This window comes from Sus scrofa, chromosome X (genome assembly GCF_054392235.1).
Source record: "Sus scrofa isolate SSC_HxYL_T2T_F1_AM1 chromosome X, Sscrofa_HxYL_maternal_Yorkshire_Landrace_v2.0, whole genome shotgun sequence".
NCBI classification, from domain to species: domain Eukaryota; kingdom Metazoa; phylum Chordata; class Mammalia; order Artiodactyla; family Suidae; genus Sus; species Sus scrofa.
The window spans coordinates 80,714,746-80,739,109 of record NC_139401.1 but is presented as its reverse complement, the minus strand read 5'-3'; the positions used below and the strand labels follow the sequence as shown (position 1 = coordinate 80,739,109).

The following is a 24,364-nucleotide window of genomic DNA, read 5'->3' as shown; positions in this document are numbered from 1 at the left end:
CTGTACTTTTCTCCGTGGCTTTGAGGCTCCCCCTCTATCCTGGCTGATCTCCCAATCAGTTAGGTGGCCTCTCAAAGTGCAGATTCTTTTCCTCTTTCACAGCTCTTCTCAGGAGTGCTAGTACCATCCTGATTCTTTTTTTTTTTTTTTTTTCACTTCTCTCTTTCTCTTTTTTTTTTCCCCTTTTGTTCTACCCAGTTATGTGGAGGTAGCCTGGTACCAAAGTCTTGCCCTTTTTGGTAGTCTGAAGTCTTCTGCCAGAGTTCAGTATATGTTCTATGAGAATCATTCTACATGCAGATTTTTGTGGGGGTGGTATATTTGTGGGAGAAGGTGAGCTTCAGATTCTACTCTTTCACCATCTTGATCCTAGATCCATGTGGCTTTTTAAAGGAAAAATTAGATTTCTTTCATAGTTCACAGTTCTCAGATGAGATATTTTATGGGACTGTCCAGGAATGTTTTTAATAACCAAATGCGATTTAATAGATGAAGGCTCTCAGTGCAATTGTAATAAATAAGCATCTACATCCTTGGCTATGTTACCAGTATCCTGGAACCAAATAAATATGATTTTCCTATTCCCACAGTCCACTTAATTGTTGTTTTAAAATCTGAATATTTACATTATTTATAATTTATGTTTTAAATGATAGTTTCAACTATCACCTTTTTTTTTTTTTTGTCTTTTTAGGGCTGCCCCTGTGGCATATGGAATTTCCCCTAGGGGTCAAATCAGAAATGTAGCTGTCAGCCTACTCCACAGCTATAGCAATGCCAGATCTGAGCCATGTCTGTGACCTAAACCACAGCTCACGGCAACACTAGATCCTTAACCCACTGAGCAAGACCAGGGATCAAACCCACATCCTCATGGATACTAATCAGGTTCATTATTGCTGAGCCACAACAGGAACTCCTCGACTACCATCTTTTAATGACTGCTTGAAGCCAGTTTAAACAAACTAGTATACATCCTTCAAATTTGCTTTTAAGTAGTGACTTTACTAGACACAACAAGTCTACACAGCAATCAAGCGAGATGTATTGATTTTCTTCCTGTAAACTACTGGTGAGCAAAGAAGGCAATCCTCTACAACTCCAAGGTCTTCTATCCTCACCTAATAAGCTACAATTTCACTTATACTTCACTTTATCCAGAAGGTTAAAACTACAGTCAATCTCAAATTCCCGCGAACAAAACATGTGCCATTCTTTCATAGTCCTAATAAACACCTAAAAAAATTGTACTTTGATGGTCTTTCTGTCTGTAACAAACTAGAATCACTAGAGTTAACCGAGTATGTTCAACTATAGCGGTATAATTTTTCAGGGAGGTAGCCAGCACAAGCCAGTCAATTTTTTTCATTTGCCATGTCACAGCCCCACTTCTAGGAAAACGTTTTTTCCTGTAACAAGGATTGGGGAAAAGATGATGAACTTTTTTCTGCAATAAATTACCTAATGTAGATGATCTGGGCCTTTCACAGTCTGTCCAACTGTTCTAGTTATGTAAGCAAACAACTCTTTTGGGGATTTCTTAACATCCTTCATGTTTTTATTATTGAAATTAGAGATCCTTCTTCTAGGAATGATCCTCAATATTATTACAAATGTTACATATTTTAACATTGTGGGGTCCAGATGCCATAATCTCTGAAATACTGCCTCACTGCCTCATGCTGCCATGGTACCTCCACCCAGCCTAAGAAATGACTGTATCCAGCAGCCCAGACTAACCCTCGTCTTCTAGGCCAAGCCCTACTCAGGGCCATTCAGCCATGGCCATGTGCCCACTGTGTTTTTATTCACCTTTACAGCAGGAATAAACATTTCTGCCCTAAATAACTTCTGGAATAAAGAGTTTAAAATAAGATGCCAAACATGGGTAGGGTACTGAGACTGTTTTAAAGTGCTATCCAGATATAGAATGTAATTTCAGTTTTTACACAAATGAATATGATATAAATTCAATATAATTGTCTGAATTATATTATCCAAGTGTATTAAAAATGTCTCCTAGAGTTAAAATTCTGGTGATAATTTAAATATCTAAAGTATTTTTGTTTTTGGTTGTCAAAATAATTCTATGAGTATGGTCTATTATGGTTGCTGAAATGATCTGACTTTAATTAGTAGTGTGTTTTAATCACTTTATATTAATATAACTATAGTCATATTGGTGGAAATAAGATGGCATAGTAAGAAGACATGGAGCTCACCTCCCCCTCATGAACACATAAAAAAATGCATCTGCATGAAAATTAACTGGAAATTAGCAGAAGGATTCCTGTACAACCAGGGCTCTAAAAAAAGATACACAAGTAATTGGTTAGGAAGGGAAGAAAAGCAATTGAGTTTGGACCCAGGAGGGTATTCAGAGGTACAGGAAGACTATAGCAGCAGACACCCACCCTGGAGAGTGATCATGTAAAGCCATAGACTGGGTATCTCAGTACTGAGGTCCTACACAGAGAAGACAAGGCCCCTTGGCTGGTTGGAGGACAGACCACTGGGAGGAATGGAAAGGCTGGAGAAGCCTGGACTCCACTCATGAGGACTGTGCCCAAGCTGGGTAGCCCCCAAGCAGAGCAGAAAGAGATCTTCCCCAGCAGCTGTGGATTTCCTGTGACTACTATGCCTTGTACCCCACATCAAGCAGCGAGAACTCTCCGGCCCCACTCACTACTTGCCAGAGTGCAGCACTAGATCTAGGGCAGCCAGGACCAGGGAAAAGACCTGACTTTGGGGCAGAGAGGTGACCTAGTCCTGGGACAGAGCCTAGGTGGGGCTTCCAAAGACATTGCTAGTACTTACTAAAGCAAAGCCCCAGATGAAAAATGATTTTTGATAGCAGCTATTCAAGCATAGTTTACCCCTCTCCAATAAATGCGAGAAAATGCACAGGCCCCATCTCCCCTGTGGAGCAGTGCCTCAGAAGGTAGGAGTCTAGGGACAGTGATCAGCTGTAGAGCAGAGAAAGTTCTGCTCTAGTGGCTGTCAGGTTACTCATGACTGCCTTTCTTTATGCCCCAGCCCAGTGCAACCTAGTCCAAGCCAAGTGATCATGCCAGCCCTGCTCAGAAGAAGCCACAGTACAGCACTGAATCTGGGGCAGCCATGACCTAGGGAAAGACTCAACCATGAGCTGTATCTGGGTGGAACTGCAAACACCTACACAGTCAAGGCATCAGACTTCTGAATACACATGAGCCCAAATTTCTTCAGCATTCTCCTCTGGGTCAAAGTTCCTGGTTCAGAGAAAGGGAAAAACATACATTTAAAGAGAATGGAGTCACCTTGAACTGATTGCAGTGAATCTGTACAATGCTTTGGGTACTATGGCAATTTTTATGGTATTAATTATTTCGACCCAGGAGTATGAAATATCTTTCCACTTCTTTGAATCCTCTTTAATTTCCCTTATTAATGTTGTATAGTTCTCAGCATATAAATCTTTCACCCCCTTGGTCAGTTTTATTCCTAGGTATTTAATTTTTGAGGGGTGTGATTTTAAAAGGTACTGTATTTTTATATTCCTTTTCTAATATTTCATTGTTAGTATATAGACATGCAATCAATTTCTGAATGTTAATCTTGTATTCTGCTACTTCGCTGAATTCCTTGATCAGTTGAGTAGTTTTTGTGTGAAGTCCTTAAGGTTTTCTATATATAGTATCATGTCATCTGCATAAAGAGTTACAATTTTACCTCTTCTCTTCCAATTTGGATACATTTTATTTCTTTTGTTTGCCCGATTGCTGTGGCTAGGACTTCCAATACTATGTGGAATAAAAGTGGTGAAAGTGGGCAAACAGATCTTGTTCCAGATATAAGTGGGAAGTTATTTCAGCTTTTCTCCTTTGAGTATTATATTGGCTGTGGGTTTGTAATAAATGGCTTTTATTATGTTAAGGCATGTACCCTCTATACCCACTTTGGTAAGAGTTTTGATCATGAATGGATGTTGGACTTTGTCAAATGCTTTTTCTGCATCTGTTGAGATAATCATGTGGTTTTTGACTTTTCTTTTTTTAATGTGGTGTATGACATTGATTGATTTGCATATGTTGAAACATCCTTGTGAAACTGGGATGAATCCCAATTGGTCATGAGGTATGATCTTTTTGATATGTTGTCAGATTTGGTTGGCTAAAGTTTTGTCAAGGATTTTTATGTCTATATTCATAAAATATATTGGCCTATAATTTTCTTTTTTGGTAGTTGTGGGGAGAAATCTTCCTGAATTATTTTCTAATCCCTAAGGAAACTACAAATTGGAAAAAATGCTTATTCATACTGATGTGGGACTTAGCTATAAGTAACTATAAGTAAGGGGCTAGAGGGAACTGGCTCAGCAAATCATGCATTAACTGAGAGGACAAGGTGTAAACTTTGGAAAACCAGGTCAGCTCAAGTCAGAAAACTGCTTGATCAGGCACTGATTATTCCTTAAGATGCTACGCATAAATAGCTGACACGAGTCTTATGGATGGATGCCCTTTAGATATAGAATGTTAGAGCAAAGGTCAGATATAAATACGATGTGACTGGAGGCAGAGGGCCATGGGGTTTCTATTTTCTCACATTTTTTTTACATTCCTGAGAGCACAATAAAGACAATGAGGCATCAGCATTTGAGGAGGCTCTTGATCTATGAGGTCTTGAGTCCCCTGGTCCCATCTTTAAACTTTACTCTGTCTATATGTCTTACTTTGTCATTGTTTAACATTTCTTCAGCTTTATAGTGCCCATGCTTCACACTCCCTCCCACCCCCCATCCCCCCCACTCCCCCACCCCCGCTCACTGAGCTGATCTCTGCAGGTAGTATCTTTGCCTGGTCTTGGTATTAGGGCCATGGTGGTTTTATAGAATGTCTTTGGGAGTGTTCCTTCTTCTTCAAACTTTTAGAAAAGTCTAAGAAGGATGGGTATAAGATCCTCTTTGTATATTGGTAGAATTCACCTGTGAAGCCATCTGGTCCTGGACTTTTGATTTTAGGGGGTGTTTTTATTAAATATTCAATTTCATTTCTAGTGATCAATCTGTTCATTGATCTATTTCTTCTTGATTCTGTTTTGGTGGGTTGTAAGTATCTAGAAAGTTGTCCATTTCTTCTATGTTCTCAAATTTGTTGGCATGTAATTGTTCATAGTGTTCTCTTATGTTTTTTTTTAATTTCTTTAGTATCTGTTGAGATTTCTCCTTTTTCATTTCTTTTTTTTTATTATTTGTTTTTTCTCTCTTCTTCTTGGTGAGTCTAGCCAGAGGTTTGTCAATTTTGTTTACCTTTTCAAAGAACCAGCTCTTGGTTTTAGTGATTTTTTTTCTATTGATATTGAATCTCTGTTTTACTGAATTCTTTTCTGATCTTTATGATTTCCTTCCTTCCGCTGAATTTAGGTTTTGTTTATTCATCTTTTTCTTATTCATTTAGGTGGTGAGTTAAGTTGTCAATTTGAGATTTTTCTTCATTTTTGAGGAAAGCCTGTAACTCTATGAACTTCCCTCTAAGCACTGCTTTTGTGGCATCCCATAGATTTTGAATGGTTGTGACTTCATTATCGTTTGTCTCTAGGTATTTTTTAATTTCCGTTTTGATTTTCTCATTGACCCAATGGTTTTTTAGTTGTTTAGTTGTTATGTTGTTTAGTCTTCGTGTAGTTAGTTTTTTCTCATTTCTTTTCCTGTGGTTGATTTCTAGTTTCATGCCATTGTGGTCAGAGAAGATGCTTGATATAATTTCTATGCTCTTAAATTTGTTGATGTTAGCTTTCTGATCCAGTATGTGATTGATCCTTAATAATATTCCATGTGCACTTGAGAGGAATGTATATTCTGATTTTTTTTTGATATAATGCCCTGAAAATGTCAATGAAGTCTAACTTTTCTATTGTGTCATTTAGGATTTCTGTTGCCTTACTGATTTTCTGTCTAGAAGATCTGTCCATTGATGTGAGTGGGATGGTAAAGTCTCCTACTATGATTGCATTCCCATCAATTTCTCCTGTTATGTCTGTCAGTATTTGTTGTATGTATCTGGGTGCTACTATATTAGAGGTATATATATTCATGCTTATACTATCATCTTCTTGAATGATCCTTTTATCATTAAATAATACCTTTCTTTGTCTTTATGGCCTCATTTTAAAGTTTATTTTGTTAGATATGTGTATTGTAACTCCTGCTTTCCTGTCTTGTCCACTAGCATGAAATATCTTTTCCCATCCCCTCAATTTCAATTTGTATGTGTCTTTCACCCTAAGGTAAGTCTCATGTAGACAGCATACTTTAGGCTCTGGCTTTTTTTTCCAGTCTACAACTCTACATATTTTGATTGGAGTATTCAGTCCATTGACATTTAAGGTGATTATTGATAAGTGTATATTTATTGCCTTTTTAAACTTTGTTTCCCTGTTGATTTTATGTTTCTTCCTTGTTCCTGTCTTTTTATTGGTTGGATGATTTCCTTTTATACTTGTGCATTTTTCTTTTTAGTTTATGTGAATATAATGTTTGGTTTTGATTTGTGGTTGCCCTGTTTTTTAAGTATGTTCACCCCTTCCTATATCTGCTTGCTCTAGCCTGATAGGCATATAGTCTCAAACACATTATTAAAAAAATAGTATACACTTTCTTACTTTCCTTCCCCATGTGTTATGATTTTAAAGTCCGTTTTTAACATCTTCATGTTTGTCCTTTTGCTGTTACCTGTATTTGTCATCACTTTTATGATTTTTTTCCTTTTATATCTGTATACTGGCTTATTTAAGTTATTGCTTTCCAATTGTGATTTCCTCCATCCTATTTCTTCTTACTTCTTTTTCATTTAGAGAAGCCCTTTCAGTATTTCTTTAACAGTGGGTTTAGTATTGCTATATTCTATTAGTTTTGTTTGTTGGAGAAAATCTTTATTTCTCCTTCTATTTTAAATGATATTCTTACTGGGTAGAATATTCTAGGCTGCACATTTTTCCCTTTTAGATATTTGTATATATTTGGCCACTGACTTCTGGCCTCTAGTGTTTCTGTACAGAAATCACCTGATAGCTGTATGGGGGTTCCCATTTTGCTTTTTCTCTTGCTGCTTTTAGAATCTTCTCTTTAACTTTTGCCATTTTTACTAGAATATGTCTTGGAGTGGGCCTGTTTATGTTCAACTTGTTTGGGGTCTTCTGTGCTTCCTGTATCTTGATATCAGTTTCCTTTAGATTTGGAGTTTTCAGACATAATTTCTTCAATATATATTCAATCACCTTTTCTTTTTCTTCTCCTTCTGGAATTCCTACTATGTGTAGATTGTCTCGCTTCATATTATCCCATAGATCTCTTATATTGCTTTTGTGTTTTTTCACTTGGTTTTCTGTCTGCTGTCCTGATTGGGTGATGTCCATTTTTCAATCATCCAAATCACTAATTTGTTTCTCTGCATTATTTATTCTGCTCTTTAGTGCCTTTAACTTAGTTTGCACCTCTTCAAATGAATTTTCTATTTTTTCTTATTTCTTCCTTATATTTTCTACTTACTTTCTAAAGTAATCTTCATTACTTTTTTTATACCCTCTTAATTCCTTCATATTCACACTTAATTCCTTCAGTATTTTCACTGTCTCCCTTTTGAACTCAGTGTCTATTAGACTACAGATGTCTGTTTTATTGTTTGCTGCTTTAGGTGAATTCTCCTGTTCGTTTAACTGGGAGTTTCCTGAGCTTCTTCATTTCGCTTAAATTTTTCTTTTTCTGTGAGTTTAGAGAAACCAACTGCTGTAGTCTTGGAGGGCTATTTCTATGCCAGAGCAACCCTCTTTGTATTTTGTGGGGGATTACTATTGATTTTGGGTGTGGGAGTTTGGATATTGCAGTCTCTTTCTTTGGTGTGAGCAGGCTGTTATTTCCCTGAATATGTTTCCAGTGAGAAGGTGGCAATTGGCAGGTCTAGTAGTCAGTGCCTGGTTGCTAGTCTCTCAACAGTAGCAAGGACCTGAAGGAAGGTAGCAGAAGCTACTCCTTGTTGCAGAGCCCTGGGAAGTTGTAATGACCCTCAGGCAGATTTTGATGATCCCCAGAGCATTGGGCAGTGGCAGTGGCAGTTGCAGGGTGTCTGAAATCCCAGGTGAGTGAGAGCAACAATGGGTGGTGTTTGGTCACAATGCCCTCCTCTGTGGTACCCTCGAGATGATTGGGGTTGCAAGTGGTGCCTGTTCATTGACCCTCAGTGGTGGCAGGCCATGCCCACCTCTGGAGTCAGAGATAACTGCAGTGGTTTTCCCCCACCACCTGTAGACCATGCAAGAAGCACCTTATCCCACTTAGTCCACATAGGAGGTGTTGTATGGGCTGCTCCTATTTGGGAAGTAACAGTGACCAAGCATGTGGGCACTGCCTAGAGCATTTGGAAGTGGCAAAAGCAGGGAAGGTATGTTCCCAGGGGAGTGAAAACAACAATGGGTGGTTTCAGTCATAATGCCCTCCTCTGTGGTACCTTCTAAAGTGACTGGGGCCTCAAGTGGTGCCTATTCATGGACTCCTAGTGGTGGCAGGCTACACCCACCTCTGGAGTCAGAGATAACTGTGGTGCTTTCTCCCCATCACCTGTAGACCATGTACTATGCACCCCATCCTGCCCATGCAGGAGGTGCTGCACAGACTGCTTCTAGTTACAGAGTTCTGGGAAGTGACAGTGATCAGGCATGTATGGGTGCTGATCAGAGCATTTGGCAGTGGCAGCAGCAGGGTGGTTATGTTCCCAGGGGAGTGAGAGCAACAATGGGTGGTGCTTGGTTGCAGTGTCGTCTTTTTTGCCAAAATCTGAGGTGACTGAGACCACAGGTGGAGCCTGGTCACAGATCCCTAGTGATGGCAGGCCACGCCTCCCTCTGGTTTCTATGATGATTGCAGAGTTTGTCCCCACCCTCTGTAGATCATGTAAGAGGCACCATGTAAGAGGCACCACTAAGACCCCTGCTGTCCTTAGCCCACATAAGAGGTGGAGAGCCACCTATAGCCTATACTAGAGGTACCTGATCTCCTGTAGCCCAAGAAAGTGGCCTCTCACCACCTTTAGCCTCTGCCAGAGGCATCCAGCCCTCTGAGAGTCCATGAATATGCAGGGAAAGAGATTCCTATGGTGGTTCATCCCTCCTACTCTCGCTCTCCCCAACAATGGTGACTTGCTTCTCCCACAGGCCAAGACCTCATCCTGGGTTCCTTTGGCTGTGGTGTTCTGCTCCTAAGCCCATGACACCCTGCTCCCTAGCCCCTCAGACTATCTTCACACAGCCAACTCTAGTCCTCTCCCTGGAACTAACCTCCAGAGCCTGAGTCTCTATGCCCAGCCCCCACTGGAGCATCTCAGGCTGTGCTCTCTGGGGCAGTGGTGCAGATCATCTGTGAGGCTCTCATGTTGCTTTGCCCTCCTCAGTCAAACTGCTATGCTTTTCTCAGCAATTTGAGGTCCCTTTATCTTGGCTGATCTCTATCTGGGTTAGGTGGCTTCCCAGAGTGTGGGTTCCTTTCTCTTTAACAGCTCCCTCTCAGGAGTGTTAGTCCCATCCTCATTCCTTTTCTCTCTCTTTTTTTCTTTTGTTATACCCTGTTATGTGGAGGGTTTCATGCCCTTTTTGGACATTTAAGTTCATCTGCCAGCATTCAGTAGGTGTTCTGAGAACACCATTCTACAGGTAGATAGGCTTTTTTTTTTATGTGTTTGTGGGAGAAGTTGAGTATGATGTCTTAATCCTCTGCCATCTTGATCCTTTTCTCACAAATACTTTCTATGTCAATGTAGTAAGTGCTGTGGATCAAAAGACATAGGATGACTGATTGGATAAATAAATAAGACCATTCCATTTGCCCTCTACAAGAGACTCATTTCAGAACTAAAGACACACATAGATTGAAAGTGAGGGGATATAAAAATATATTTCATTCAAATGGAAACAAGAAAGCAGGAGTACAATACTTGCATCAGACAAAATAGATTTCAAGACAAAGGCTATACAAAAAGACAAATAAAGGCATTATATCATTTTAAAGGGATCAATAAAAGAAGAGGACATTATACTCATTAACAAACATGTATCCAATACAGGAACATATCCATACATAAGCCAAATACTAACAGATATAAAGGAAGAAATTGACAATAATATAATAATAGTAGGGGACTAACACACACTTAACATCAGTGGACAGGTCACACATATAGAATTTCAATAAGTCAACAGTGTTATTAAAGAACACAATAGCCCAGTTGGACTTAATATATATCTATGTGATATTCATCCAAAAACAACAGAATACACATTCTCTTCAAGTGCACATGGAATGGTCTCCATAATAGATTACATGCTAGGCCACAAAATTCTCAACAAATTTAAGAGAATAGAAACCATGTCAAATATTTGTTTCTAACCACAAGAGTATGAAACTAGAAATCAACTACAGAAAGAAAAATGAGAAAAGAAAAAACACATGGAGACTAAAAACATGCTACTGAAAAAAACAATGGGCCAATGAGGAAATCAAAATAGAGTGAAACAAATGTAAACAGTAACACAACTCCAAAATTAATAGTATACAGCAAAAACAGTTCTAAATGGGATGCTGATAGTGACAGAGGCCTTCCTCAAGAAACAAGTAAAATCTCAAATAACCTAATATACCACCTTAAGTAAATGAAAAAGGAAGAACCAACAAAGCCCAAAGTCAGCAGAAGGAAGGAAATAATAGAGATCAGAGAGGAAATAAATAAAATAGAAATTAAAGAACATCCAAAAACGTCATCAAATTTGCCTTTTTAAAAGATGAACAAAATCGCTAAATCTTCAGTCAGGCTCACCAAGAAGAGAGAGAGGATCCAATTAAACAAAATAAGAAATGAAAGAGGAGAAATAACAACCAATAACACAACATACAAAAAACTATAAGAAAATAGTAAAAACACTTATGCTAACAATTATATAACCTAAAAGAAATGGACAGATGTCTAGAAACCTACCAAGACTGAATCAAGAAGAAAAAAGACAATTTGAACAGAAATCACTAGTAGAGAAATTTAATTCATAATTAAAAACTCTCAGCAAATAAAAGTCAAGGAACAGATGGCATCACAGGGGAATTTTACCAAATAAGATGAATGATAGTTATTATTCTCAAACTGTTCAAAATACTTAAGAGGGTATTCTTCATTCCCAAATTCATTCCCTGAAGGACACAATAATTTTGATTTAAAAACCATAATAAGACACGAGAAATAATTTATTTGATGAATATAGTTGCAAAAATCATCAAAAAAATTTAGCAAACTGAATCCAACAATATATAAAAAAAGATCATATACTATGATTAATTTGGATTTATTCTATGGTCACAAGGACAGCTAAACATTTGTAAATAAATCAATGTGATAAACGGCATTAGCAAAAGGAAGGATAAGCATATGATCATTTCAACAGATGCAGAAAAAGCATTTGAAAAATTTCAACATCTATTCACCATAAAAAACATTATCAAAGTGGGTATACAAGGAAAACATCTCAACAGAATAAGACCCTTTTATGACAAACCCACAACCAATATTATACTAATTGGTAAAAAGCTAAAAGCCTTTGCTTTTACTTCAGTAACAAGACAAGGATGCCCAATCTCTCCCCGACGACAATGCTATATGACCGGAAATCAACAAGAAAAAAATTGCAAAAAACAGAAACACGTGGAGACTAAATGACATCCTACTAAACAACCAATGGATCAGTGAAGAAATCAAAGAGGAAATTAAAAAATACCTAGCCGCAAATGACAACAAAGACACGACATTCCAAAACCTATGGGATGCCCACCTCAGGAAACAAGAAAAAGCTCAAATAAACAACCTAACTTTACATCTAAAGCAGCTTGAGAGAGAAGAACAGACAAGACATAAACTTAGTAGAAGGAAAGAAATCATAAAGATCAGAGAAGAAATCAAAGAAATAGAAACAAAGAAAATCATAGAAAAGATCGATGAAACTAAAGGCTGGTCCTTTGAAAAGATCAAAAAAATTGATAAACCCCTAGCCAGAATTATCAAGCAAAAAAGAGAGGGAACTCAAATCAATAAAATTGGAAATGAAAAAGGAGAAGTAACAATGGACATCACAGAAATACAAAGGATCATAAGAGACTGCTCTACGCAACTATATGCCAATAAAACGGAAAACCTAGAAGAAATGGACAAATTCTTAGAAAAGTACAATCTTCCAAGACTAAACCAAGATGAAATAGAAAAGATGAATGAACCAATCACAAGACCTGAAATTGAAACTGTGATTAAAAAACTTCCAACAAACAAAAGTCCAGGACCAGATGGCTTCACAGGCAAATTCTATCAAACATTTAGAGAAGAGCTAACACCTATTCTCCTGAAACTATTCCAAAAAATTGCAGAGGAAGGGACACTCCCAAACTCATTCTATGAGGCCACCATCACCCTGATACCAAAACCAGACAAAGACACCACAAAAAAAGAAAACTACAGGCCAATTTCACTGATGAACATCGATGCAAAAATCCTCAACAAAATCCTAGCAAACCACATTCAACACTACATTAAAAGGATTGTACACCATGATCAAGTGGGATTTATCCCAGGGATGCAAGTGTTCTTTGATATCCACAAACCCATCAACGGGATATACCATATTAACAAACTGAAGAATAAAAACCATATGGTCCCCTCAATAGACACTGAAAATGCCTTTGACAAAATCCAACACCCATTTCTGATAAAAACCCTTCAGAAAGTGCGCATAGCGGGATCCTACCTCAACATAATAAAGGCCATATATGACAAACCCACAGTGAACATCATTCTCAATGGGGAAAAGCTGAAAGAACTCCCACTGAGATCAGGAACAAGACAAGGACATTCGGTCTCACCACTACTCTTCAACATAGTTTTGGAAGTCCTAGCCACAACAATCAGAGAAGTAAAGAAATCAAAGTAATCCAAATTGGAAAGGAAGAAGGAAAACTACCACTATTGGCAGATGACATGATACCATACCTAGACAATCCTAAGGCCTCTACCAGAAAAATGTTAGAGCTCATGCATGAATTTGGTAAAGTCGCAGGATACAAAATTAATACACAGAAATTGACTGCATTTCTATACACTAACAATGAAGAGCAGAAAGATAAATTAGGGAAGCAATCCCATTTACCATCACATCTATAAGAATAAAATACCTAGGAGTAAACCTACCTAAAGTGACAAAAGGCTTGTTCTCTTAAAACTATAAGGCCCCGATGAAAGAAATCAAAGAAGTCGCAAATAGATGGAAAGACATACCATGCTCTTGGATTGGAAGAGCTAATATTATCAAAATGACTATACTACCCAAGGCAAACTACAGATTCAATGTTATCCCTGTCAAATCACCAAGGACATTTTTCACGGAACTCAAACAAAATGTTTTAATGTTTGTTTGGAAGCACAAAAGACCCAGAATAGCCAAAGACATCCTGAAAAAGAAAAATGGACCTGGAGGAATCAGGCTCCTGGACTTCAGACTATACTACTAAGCAACAATCCTGAAAACCGCATGGTACTGGCACAAAGACAGAAATATAAATCAGTGGAACAGGATAGAAAGCCCAGAATTAACCCCACGTACCTACAGCCAACTCATCTATGACAAAGGAGGAAAGAAGATACAATGGAGAAAAGACAGCTTGTTCAATAAGTTGTGCTTGGAAAACTGGACAGCCACATGGAAAAGAATGAAATGAGAACACTCCCTAACACCATACACAAATATAAACTCAAAATGGATGAAAGACCTAGCTATAAGACCAGACACTATAAAGCTCTTAGAGGAAAACACAGGCCAAACACTCTCTGATATAAATGACAGCAACATTTTCTCAGATCTACCTCTTAGAGTATTGACAATAAAAACAAAAATAAACAAATGGAACCTAATCAAACTTAAAAGTTTCTTCACAGCAAAGGAAACCCTAAGCAAAATGAAAAGACAACCCACAAAATGGGAGAAAATCTTTGCAAGTGAATCCACTGACAAGGGATTAATCTCCAAAATTTATACACACCTTCTACCTCTCCAGACAAAAAAACAATCAACCCCATCAAGAAATGGGCAGAAGATCTAAACAGACAGTTCTCCTAAGAAGACAAACAGATGGCCAACAAACACATGAAAAGATGTTCAACATCACTCATCATTAGAGACATATAAATCAAAACCACTATGAGGTAGCACCTTACACTAGCCAGAATGGCCATCATCCAAATGTCTACAAACAATAAGTGCTGGAGAGAGTGTGGAGAAAAAGGAACCCTAGTACACTGTTGGTGGGATTATCAATTGGTGCAACCACTGTGGAAAACACTATGGAGATTCCTCAGAAAACTAAACATAGAACTAGCATTTGATCCACTCCTGGGCATCTATCCAGAGAAAACCATGACTCAAAAAGACACAAGTACTCCAATGTTCATGGCAGCACTATTTTCAATAGCCGAGACATGGAAACAACCTAAATGTCCATCAACAGAGGAGTGGATCAAGAAGTGGTACATGTACATAATGGAATATTACTCAGCCATTAAAAGGAACAAAATAATGGCATTTGTAGCAACAGGGATGGACCTATAAATTATCATGCTAAGTGAAGTCAACCATACAATGAGACACCAACATCAAACACTTTCACTGACATGTGGAATCTGAAAAAAGGTCAGACTGAACTTCTTTGCAGAACAGATGCTGACTCACAGACATTGAAAAACTTGTGGTCTCTGAAGGAGACAGTTTGGGGGGTGAAGGGATGTGCTTGGGCTGTGGGATGGGAATCCTGTGAAATTGAATTGTTATGATCATTATACAACTACAGATGTTATAAATTCATTTGAGTAATTAAAAAAAAAGTTTACAGGATTCTATGCCATGGAGGGCCAAAGAGATTTCTTTACTTGTTGTGGCTGAACCCACCTTGATGGTGAGAATATAAAGAAGTTTTGTGGGTGGGAAGGTAAAATAGAACATCCATTCTGGAAAACAGTTTGGCGGTTGTTACAGTTATATGGGACTGAATGAACTAATGAAAAAAATCTTACTATGACTATTTATTTGAAATATAGTTAATGTTATTTCACTCTTCTATATCAGGGTTCACAAGTTTTCTTTCTAAAGGGTGAGGTATTAAACAAATTACTTAGGATTTTTGGCTATATATACTTTGTGTCACATTTTTTTTCATTCTTTTTAATCAACCCTTTAAATATGCAAAAATCATTCTTAGCTCAGGGACCTCAGAAAACCAGGCCACAGGCTGGATTTCACCCATGGGACACAGTTTACTATCCTCTGTTCTATACTTTCAATACATAAGTCATTTCTCTTTGTTGTTATGCTATCTAGAATGCATAATAATATAGTAGACTCTGCTTTTTCAAACTGAAATGAAACATTTTTAAAACTGAAATGAAACATTTTTGTTTTTTTAATTTCCCCAATACTTTACTATTTTTCTACTGTACAGCATGGTGACCCAGTTACACATACATGTATACATTCTTTTTTTTCACAATGTCATGGTCCATCATAAGTGACCAAGCATAGTTCCCAGTGCCACACAGCAGGATCTCATTGCTAATCCATTCCAAAGGCAATAGTCTGCATCCATTAACCCCAAGCTCCCAATCCATCCTACACCCTCCCCCTTCCCCTTGGCAACCACAAGTCTATTCTCCAAGACCATGAGTTTCTTTTCTGTGGAAAAGTTCCTTTGTACCATATATTTGATTTCTCATATAAGTGATATCATATGGTATTTGTCTTTCTCTTTCTGACTTACTTCACTCAGGATGAGAGTCTCTAGTTCCATCCAAGTTGCTGCAAAGGGCATTATGTCATTCTTTTTATGGCTGAGTAGTATTCCATTGTGTATATATACCACATCTTCTGAATCCAATCATTTGTCAATGGACATTTGGGTTGTTTCCATGTCTTGGTGATTGTGTTTAGGATTGCAATGAACATGCACGTGCTTGTGTCTTTTTTAAGGAAATGTTTTTTCCGGATGTATGCCAAAGAGTGGGGTTTCTGGGTCATAGGTTAGTTTTATGTATAGATTTCTAAGGTACCTCCATAGTGGCTGTACCAGCTTACATCCCCAACAAAAGTGCAGGAGGGCTCCCTTTTCTCCACACCCCCTCCAGCATTTGTTATTTGTGGACTTATTAATGATGGCCATTCTGACTGGTGTGAGGTGGTATCTCATGGTAGTTTTGATTTCCATTTCTCTAATAATCAGAGATGTTGTGCATTGTTTCTTGTGATTGTTGGCCATCTGTATATCTTCTTTGGAGAAATGTCTATTCAGGTCTTTTGCCCATTTTTGAATTGGTTGTTGGCTTTTTGGCTGTTGAGTTGTATAAGTTGTTTGTATACTTTAGAGATTAAGCCCTTGTCCATTGCATACTTTTTGAAAGGATTTTCTCCCATTCTGTAAGTTGTCTTTTTGTTTTCTTTTTGGTTTCCTTTGCTGTGCCAAAGTTTGTCAGTTTGATTAGGTCCCATTGGTTTATTTTTGCTTTTATTTCTGTTGCCTTGGGAGATTGACCTGTGAAAACATATGTAAGGTTGATGTCAGAGAGTGTTTTGCCTATGTTCTCTTCTACAAGTTTGATGGTGTCTTGTCTTATATTTAAGTCTTTCAGCCATTTTGAGTTTATTTTTGTGCATGGTGTGAGGGTGTGTTCTAGTTTCATTGATTTACATGTAACTGCCCAGGTTTCCCAGCAATACTTGCTGAAAAGACTTTTTCCCATTTTATGGTCTTGCCTCCTTTGTCAAAGATTAATTGACCATAGGTATCTGGGTTAATTTCTGGGTTCTCTATTCTGTTCCATTGGTCTGTTTGTCTGTTTTGGTACCAGTATCTTTTTAAATTATATCTGATTTTCACTGACTGTCCAGAATTCAGGTACTCTTATTAAGTCTCTAAACTTCTCATGGCAATATGTATTTGCATAGAATAAGTAGGATACTATATTTTATTTTTACTAGCATACATTCAGAGAAATAAAGTATGCAACCAAGAACTTGCCTAGAATGCCATATTTGAAAATGATGCTCATTTTATCATGTATGACAATCTACTTTTAAGGAACTAAGGTTGACTTCAATTATGGAGTCAAACCCTACAAAGTTCTCTAGGAAACTGGCCTGATACCTGGCTTACTGGTCTCTCATTAATTAATAAGTTAAATACAGTATTCAATACTTGTTCATTTCACAATTGTATAGGAGTCATAATTCCATCTTTTAAAAATTTATTCTTTAATAGATTTCAATCCTTTACTTGCTTAAAGTAGTAAATTCTGTGATTTATTGACATTTCCTAAACAGAAATAATTATCCTGCGTTACTTTCATGAACTTCAGACAGGGATTTATATCTGTCTTACTCCCAACTGTATCATTAATAACCAGAAAATGCCTGGGTATTAATGATAAGCACTGAAATTGTTAATTGTTCAGTCAGTTAAGCACTGAAATTGTTCTATTGAATGAATATATATGTAACCAACTGTATACTAGACTGTATGCCATAGTAGACAATACGTTTTCAGGAAACTCATATCCCATTCTCCCTGGGCACATACATAGACTATTATTTTCCAGGCTCTCATGAAATTAAAATGGGGGCAATGAGTTCAAGTTCTGGCCAAAAGAATATGTATACAACTGGGAGTTCCCATTGTGGCTCAGTGGTTAACGAATCTGACTAGGAACCATTAGGTTGCAGGTTTGATCCCTGGCCTAGCTCAGTGAGTTAAGGATCCAGCATTACCATGAGCTGTGGTGTAAGTTGCAGACATGGCTCTGATCCAGCATTGCTGTGGCTCAGGCGTAGGCCAGCAGCTACAGCTCCGATTGGACTCCTAGTCTGGGAACCTCCATATGCCATGTGTTTAGCCCTAGAAAAGACAAAAAAACAAAAAACAAAAAAAAAGAATATGTTTAAGACTGATGGACACCATTTCCTATAACCCCCAATTCTCCCCAATCTCACTCCCCCAATTTCCTCACTTCAGTCACCAAGAAACACAACATGGATGGATCCTGAGGGTATTATGCTAAGTGAAATAAGTCAGAGGGAGAAAGACAAATACTGTACGATTTCATTTGTATGTGGAATTTTTTCAACGTGAACAAACCAAACACATAGATATAAAGAACAGAATAATGGCTACCACAGGGGATGAGAATTAGGAGGAGAGTGAAAAATAAAAGGAGTCAACTGTATGTATGGTAATGGATGAAAAGTAAACTTTTAGTCATGAGCATAATGTAGTATATACAGAAGTCAAAATATAATGTGCTATACATGAAACATACATAATGTCATAAGCCAATGTTACCTCAATAAAAGAGAGATAATTTAAAACACTGTCTTCTCTCTGATCCTGTGAAACACTAGCATATGACTATTATACTAGTATACATTAAATACTCTTATTCCCATTTGAATCTGAACTTCATCAAGTAAGAAAATGTTGTATTATATTTCTATAGCCCTCAGAATATCCCTCACACATAATTAGAAGCTCAATAGATGCATGCTGCTGTGATTCTAGAATGAAGTTATCCCACAATATGCAGATTCCTGGAGTCTACATCAGATCTACCTGTCAGTATCTATATATGGTAGATACTGGGATTGTATAATTTAACTCCCCATATAATTTTGGTGAGCCATTCAGTTTGAGAACCACAGGCTTAGAACCAACTAGAGTTGAGGTGAGTTTAAGGAGTGGTTCTTAAATAATCAGAGGAGAAATATAGCCATGATTTTATAATAATTATAAATGGAGTATAACCTTTTAAAATTATGAATCACTGTATTGTACACTTGTAGCATATAATATTGCATATCAATTATACTGAAATTTTTTTAATGAAAAAAATAGGAGAGGTAAAAAGTCTCTCTAGAAAAATACACATGTGCACATATACCCAATTTCTTTGCATATTATTTTAGGAAGTTCCCAAAACCCCTGAAGCTTGTCCATGGACTCAGCTTAAATACCTCTGCAAAGATGGCAGAGTAAGAAAGCACTGAGCTCATCTCTCATGGGCACAAAAAAATTACAAATATTTACAGAGTAATTATCAATAAGAATGACCCAAAGACTAGCATAAGATTTTCCACAACTAAAGATATTATGAAGGAACCAAAACAAGACATGTATGAGAGGCAGAGACAGGTATAGTCAAGACCTACACTCCCAGGCATTTGACCCAAAAATGGGAAGATAATCACAATTGCAGAGGTTCTTCTCAAGGAGTTAGGGGTCTAAAGCCCACATTGGATAACCCAACATGAGGATCCTGTACTGGGAAGGTGAGCCTCCAGAACATCAGACTTCAAAGTCTTCAATGGGGCTTGTGTAAGGGAGAGCTTGGGGGGACCATAGAAAACACAGATTCCACTCTTAAAGGGCACGTGCAAAAATCTCACACACACCAAGACCCAGCACAGAACTAGTAATTCAAGGAACCTGGATCAGACCCACTTACTGATCTTGGAGAAGGCTCTTTGAAAGCAGGAGGCCACTAGGACTCCCCATAGGGACATAGACTCTAGAGGAAGCCATATTGAGAAGCTTGTTCTCAATGAGGACACTGATGCTAGCAAGCACCATTTTGGAATCCTCCCTCTAAACTATTATCACCTGGACTGGACCCCACCCACAATTGGTGGGCATAGTACCAGGATCCCCCAGGCCAAATGGCCAGTCATGCAAGGCCCAAGTTCTGCCCACCAGTGGGCAAGGACCAGCCCCGGGCCCCACAGCCATCTGTTCTAGGATTAGGTACCACCCAGCAGCAGATCAGGACCTGCCCCAGGACCAGTGAGACACAGAGCCAGCTGATGCAGAACATGGTCCCACCCAATGAGAGGCCAATACCAGCCCTGCCAAGACTCCACAGCCAGCTGTCCCAGGACCCAATCCCACTCACCCACACCCAGAATCACTGGGAACCTCTAAACCACACAGTCAGGTGCCCAAGTACCCAGCCCCCCACAGCAGCAGTCCAGCACCAGCCCCAGGATATCACAGGCCCCAAATCCAGCTGCTCAAGTACCCCTAAACTTATAGTTAATATCTGCATATTTGAGTAAATAATCCCTTCCAGATTTACAGATTCACTTTTGTGAAGAAAGACCTTCATCAATCAGCTCACTTAGGATACTGGATGGGTCAGCTGATAGCACTGATGGGCAGGAAGGGTTTGACATGGAGGTCTCTAGTTGTATGAGGACACTGCCGATACTCTGAGCTCAAAGGTTATACTCTTGGCTGGGCTTCATGGTTCAGTGGGCTTGTTGCCTGGGCTCTGCATTCAAATGAGGCTGCTTAGTAGGCTCCCTGATTGTGCAGGGCTGCCAGCTGTGCTCCATGGTCAGGTGGGGCCAGTAATTGAGCACTGCAATCCCCTTTGATTAGAAAAGCTTTCTGGCTATATTCTCTACCCAGGTGATGCAAGAGGTTGGACTCCATAATTGGGCAGGGCTATAGGCTAAGCTTTTTTTAATTCACTACTTATCAGGTGGAGTCCCAGGCTGGTCTCCCTAACTGTATGGTGCTGCTGGTTGTGATCCCTTTTGAGGTGGGGCTACAGGTTAAGTCTTCACAGTTGGAAAGGTGTCAGGTTGTGCTATGCAGTCAGGCAGGCTGTGGGCTATATCATAGTGTGGGTCAGGGCTGAAGGCTAAGCTTTGTACTCAGGCAAGCTGCTGGCTTGTGCTCTGCTGTTAGTCAAGGTACTAGCCAGGCTCTCTGTTTGGGAGGGGCCTCCAGCTGAATCTTTCAGTTGAGTGGGACTAGAGACTATGCTTCATGATTGGGCAGGATCACTGAGTGTGGCCATGGGTTGTTTTCAACAAAAGGGGAAGACCAGAGGCTGAGTTCTGCCATGGGGTGATGCTATAGATGAGTTTAGCAGCTGGTTTCTACTGTAGGTTTTGTTGCAAGGCAGCCCAGATTCACTCTTCAGACTCCCTGGTTTTCAGGGCCAGAGGCTATATTTTACAGTTGGGTAAAGATGCTGGCTTGGTTTCTTGCCCAAGCATGGTTTAGGAGGGGCTCCACAGGTGCATGAGTTTTCTAGCCAGGATTCCTGGTCAGGTAGGACTAAAGGCTATACTCAATAGTAGGATTGATAGGGATAGAGTAGACACAGGTGGTTGTAGAAGTCTGAACACAGGATCGTAGATAAAGAGGGAAACCAGGGGAAGGCTGGGAAACCACTGTAAGTTCAAGAAAGCCATCAGAACAAGGCTGGCTTGCTTAACTAGTGGAGGTGCAAGAATTGCCTCAGGTCATTGGGTAGGGGATGGGATGAGGCCTGCATTCAGATTCAGACCAAGGACAAGAGTTTGAAGCCTTCCCTTCAGCTAATTTGAATACACATCTTACCAGATACTAAGGAGGAGCTACTACTCCCAGAAAGGAAGAGGTGGGCTTTTCCAACCCCCACTCCCCTTAGATGATAAAACTGGCCCACCAGATCCTGGGGCAGAGCTTCCTTGCCTTCCCACGTGCATCTCTTACAAGCATCCTATCCTAATAGATCTGTTTCTCGCCTATTTGTCTCTTGCTGAATTTCTTCTGCACAGAGGCATAAAGAATCTGAACCTTGGCAAGTCCAGACACAGGGTAACTCGAATTTAAAATCATGGGTTTTGGAATTCCCATCGTGGCACAATGGTTAATGAATCTGACTAGGAACCATGAGGCTGTGAGTTCAATCCCTGGCCTCGCACAGTGGGTTAAGGATCTGACATCGCCATGAGCTCTGGTGTAGGCAGCAGATGCAGCTCAGATCTGGCATTGCTGTGGCTGTGGCATAGACCAGCAGCTGTAGCTCCGATTTGACCCCTAGCCTGGTAACCTCCATATGTCACAGGTGCAGCCCCCCCCCAAAAAAAAGCAAAAATAAATAAATAAAAATAAAACCATGGGTTTAAGTCCCAACCTGGGTTTTGTCTGGGTTCAAGTCCAGGCACATGTGTACATGTCCCAATTTGTGTTCTGGCTAGGTTCAGGCCATTGGTGATGTCAGTTTCAGGAAGGGGCTTTGGGTTTGCTTCTCTGGATGGGTAGGTCTGTAGTATGGGCTCCAAAGGTGTTACAGCCTGGTTGGAGATCCATATCAGGCAGAAATGTCAATCAGTCTCTTTGACAAGAGAGTGTTACTGGTTCAGCTTTGTTGATAGGCAGAACCACTGTATGGAATCTCTCTGTCAATGCTGTAAGCAGGAATATGGTCTGCCAAGTACTTAGAACCACTTTATATAATCCCACTCCCTTCTCTATCTGGTCCTCAGTGGCTAAGCCCTGCAGATTCCCCCAATATTCTCCATGAAGTAAGACATGAATGGGCTTCCTGGGAAGCATTCTACAATACTGAGGGAGCTATATGTCCACCTTTGGCCCTCTGCTTTTCCACAGAAGGGTGCTTCAGGCTCACCCCTAGGTGCTGGGATTTTAACAATGGTGTCTTTTCTAAGGAGAGACTGAAGTTGTGAATGACCTATATCACCATGTTGATGATGCCACTCCAGCGGTGCTATCATTTTTTGACAGAGATCCACATTTTTTTTCAGTTGCACTTAAGCAATTTTTTGACAGATACTTTCCCAAGCTATAACAATTATTTCCCAGAACCCTCAAGAAAATGGCTAGGCTAGAGGAATGATGCATACTATTAAAGATATTCTAAAGTTGACTATTGAAGGAGTTAGCTAATAAGACTTGCCAAGCTTCTCATTGCCCAAGGTGTTACCTCATTTCCAATTACAGGAATGACTTTTGCTGACTTGTGAATAGAAGCACAATTCAAAATTTAGAATTCATAAAATTTTAGAGCTGAGTGAAACATCATTCACCTTGCCTGTCTCCATAAATAACTGACAAACTAATCATGAAACTTTTTGATTGCAGCAATGTGTCTCTTCATTTCCTAAATGAGAAAGCTTTCTTATTATTATAGTTGATTTACTATCAATAGAAATCTGCCAATTTCTGCTGTATAGCAAATTGACCCAGTCATATGTATATATATATACGCTCTTTTTAAATGAGAAAGCTTTTGTTAAGAATGAAGTTTGGGAGTTCCCGTCGTGGTGCAGTGGTTAACGAATCCGACTAGGAACCATGAGGTTACGGGTTCAGTCCCTGCCCTTGCTCAGTGGGTTAACGATCCGGTGTTGCCGTGAGCTGTGGTGTAGGTTGCAGATGCGGCTCGGATCCTGCGTTGCTGTGACTCTGGTGTAGGCCGGTGACTACAGCTCCGATTGGACCCCTGTCCTGGGAATCTCCATATGCTGCGGGAGCGGCCCAAGAAATAGCAAAAAAAAAAAAAAAAAAAAAGAGAGAGAGAAAGAATGTAGAATTAAAGCATTAAAAAAAAAAAGAATGAAGTTTGGGATGAATCTTGGATTAATAAAGCAAAAGACTATACTTAAAGCCATAGGAAGATGTGTCATAGAAGATGCAGGATGTATAAATATGATGCTAGTCAGCAATGAGAGCTAAATCATTTAAACTTCTACTGCTATTTGACCTACTTTCCATGTTCATAGAATATACCAGGGCATTTTTAATGTAAGTCTAGTTATAATTTATTGATTATCTACTATGTCATATTAATTGTTCATAGCACTCTGCATATGCTATATCATTTAATTCTCACAAAAATAATAAAAACTTTTTGTTATTTGACAAACTTAAGAAAGTGAGGCTCAAAAACAATGTTATTTTCCAAAAATAAAACAGTTAATAAAAGGTCTACTCAGGGTTCGTACCTAGGATTTTCTGATTTCCCCTAAGCCCATCCTTGTTCTACCTACCTCCATGTAGTAAAAATACTCAAAATTTTTTTCAGATCACAGCCACCAGAGCAGTATCTTGTGTTTATAAATTCACTAATATAATTAAAAGAGCCCTTGTACATTTGCCTTTGTTGTTTACAAGATTTTATGAGCTTTAGAGAAAGCAGTAAATATCATATGTGATAAGGAATGGTACTCATAAGTGCTAATATGTTGATCCCTTTAGAGTTATTTTTATGGTATTATATAGTAATTTTTCAGTGTCTGGTGAACTCACTTTCGTTCTTACATAATTTCATAACCTTGGGAAATCATTTTATATATCTGAGCCTCGGTTTTCTCAATTTAAAATGAGGATAATAGGAGTTCTCTTGTGGCACATCAGGTTAAGAATATGGTGTTGTCACTACAGCAGCTTGGGGTCCCTGCTACGGCACGTGTTCAATCCCTGGCA

General features: G+C 39.0%; 1 pseudogene; it reads right to left on the bottom strand.

The window, feature by feature from the left end:
* Window positions 1-499: 499 nt before the first annotated feature.
* On the bottom strand, window positions 500-1,651 carry LOC100525904 (KATNB1-like protein 1 pseudogene; annotated as a pseudogene).
* Between the last annotated feature and the right edge of the window lie 22,713 nt (window positions 1,652-24,364).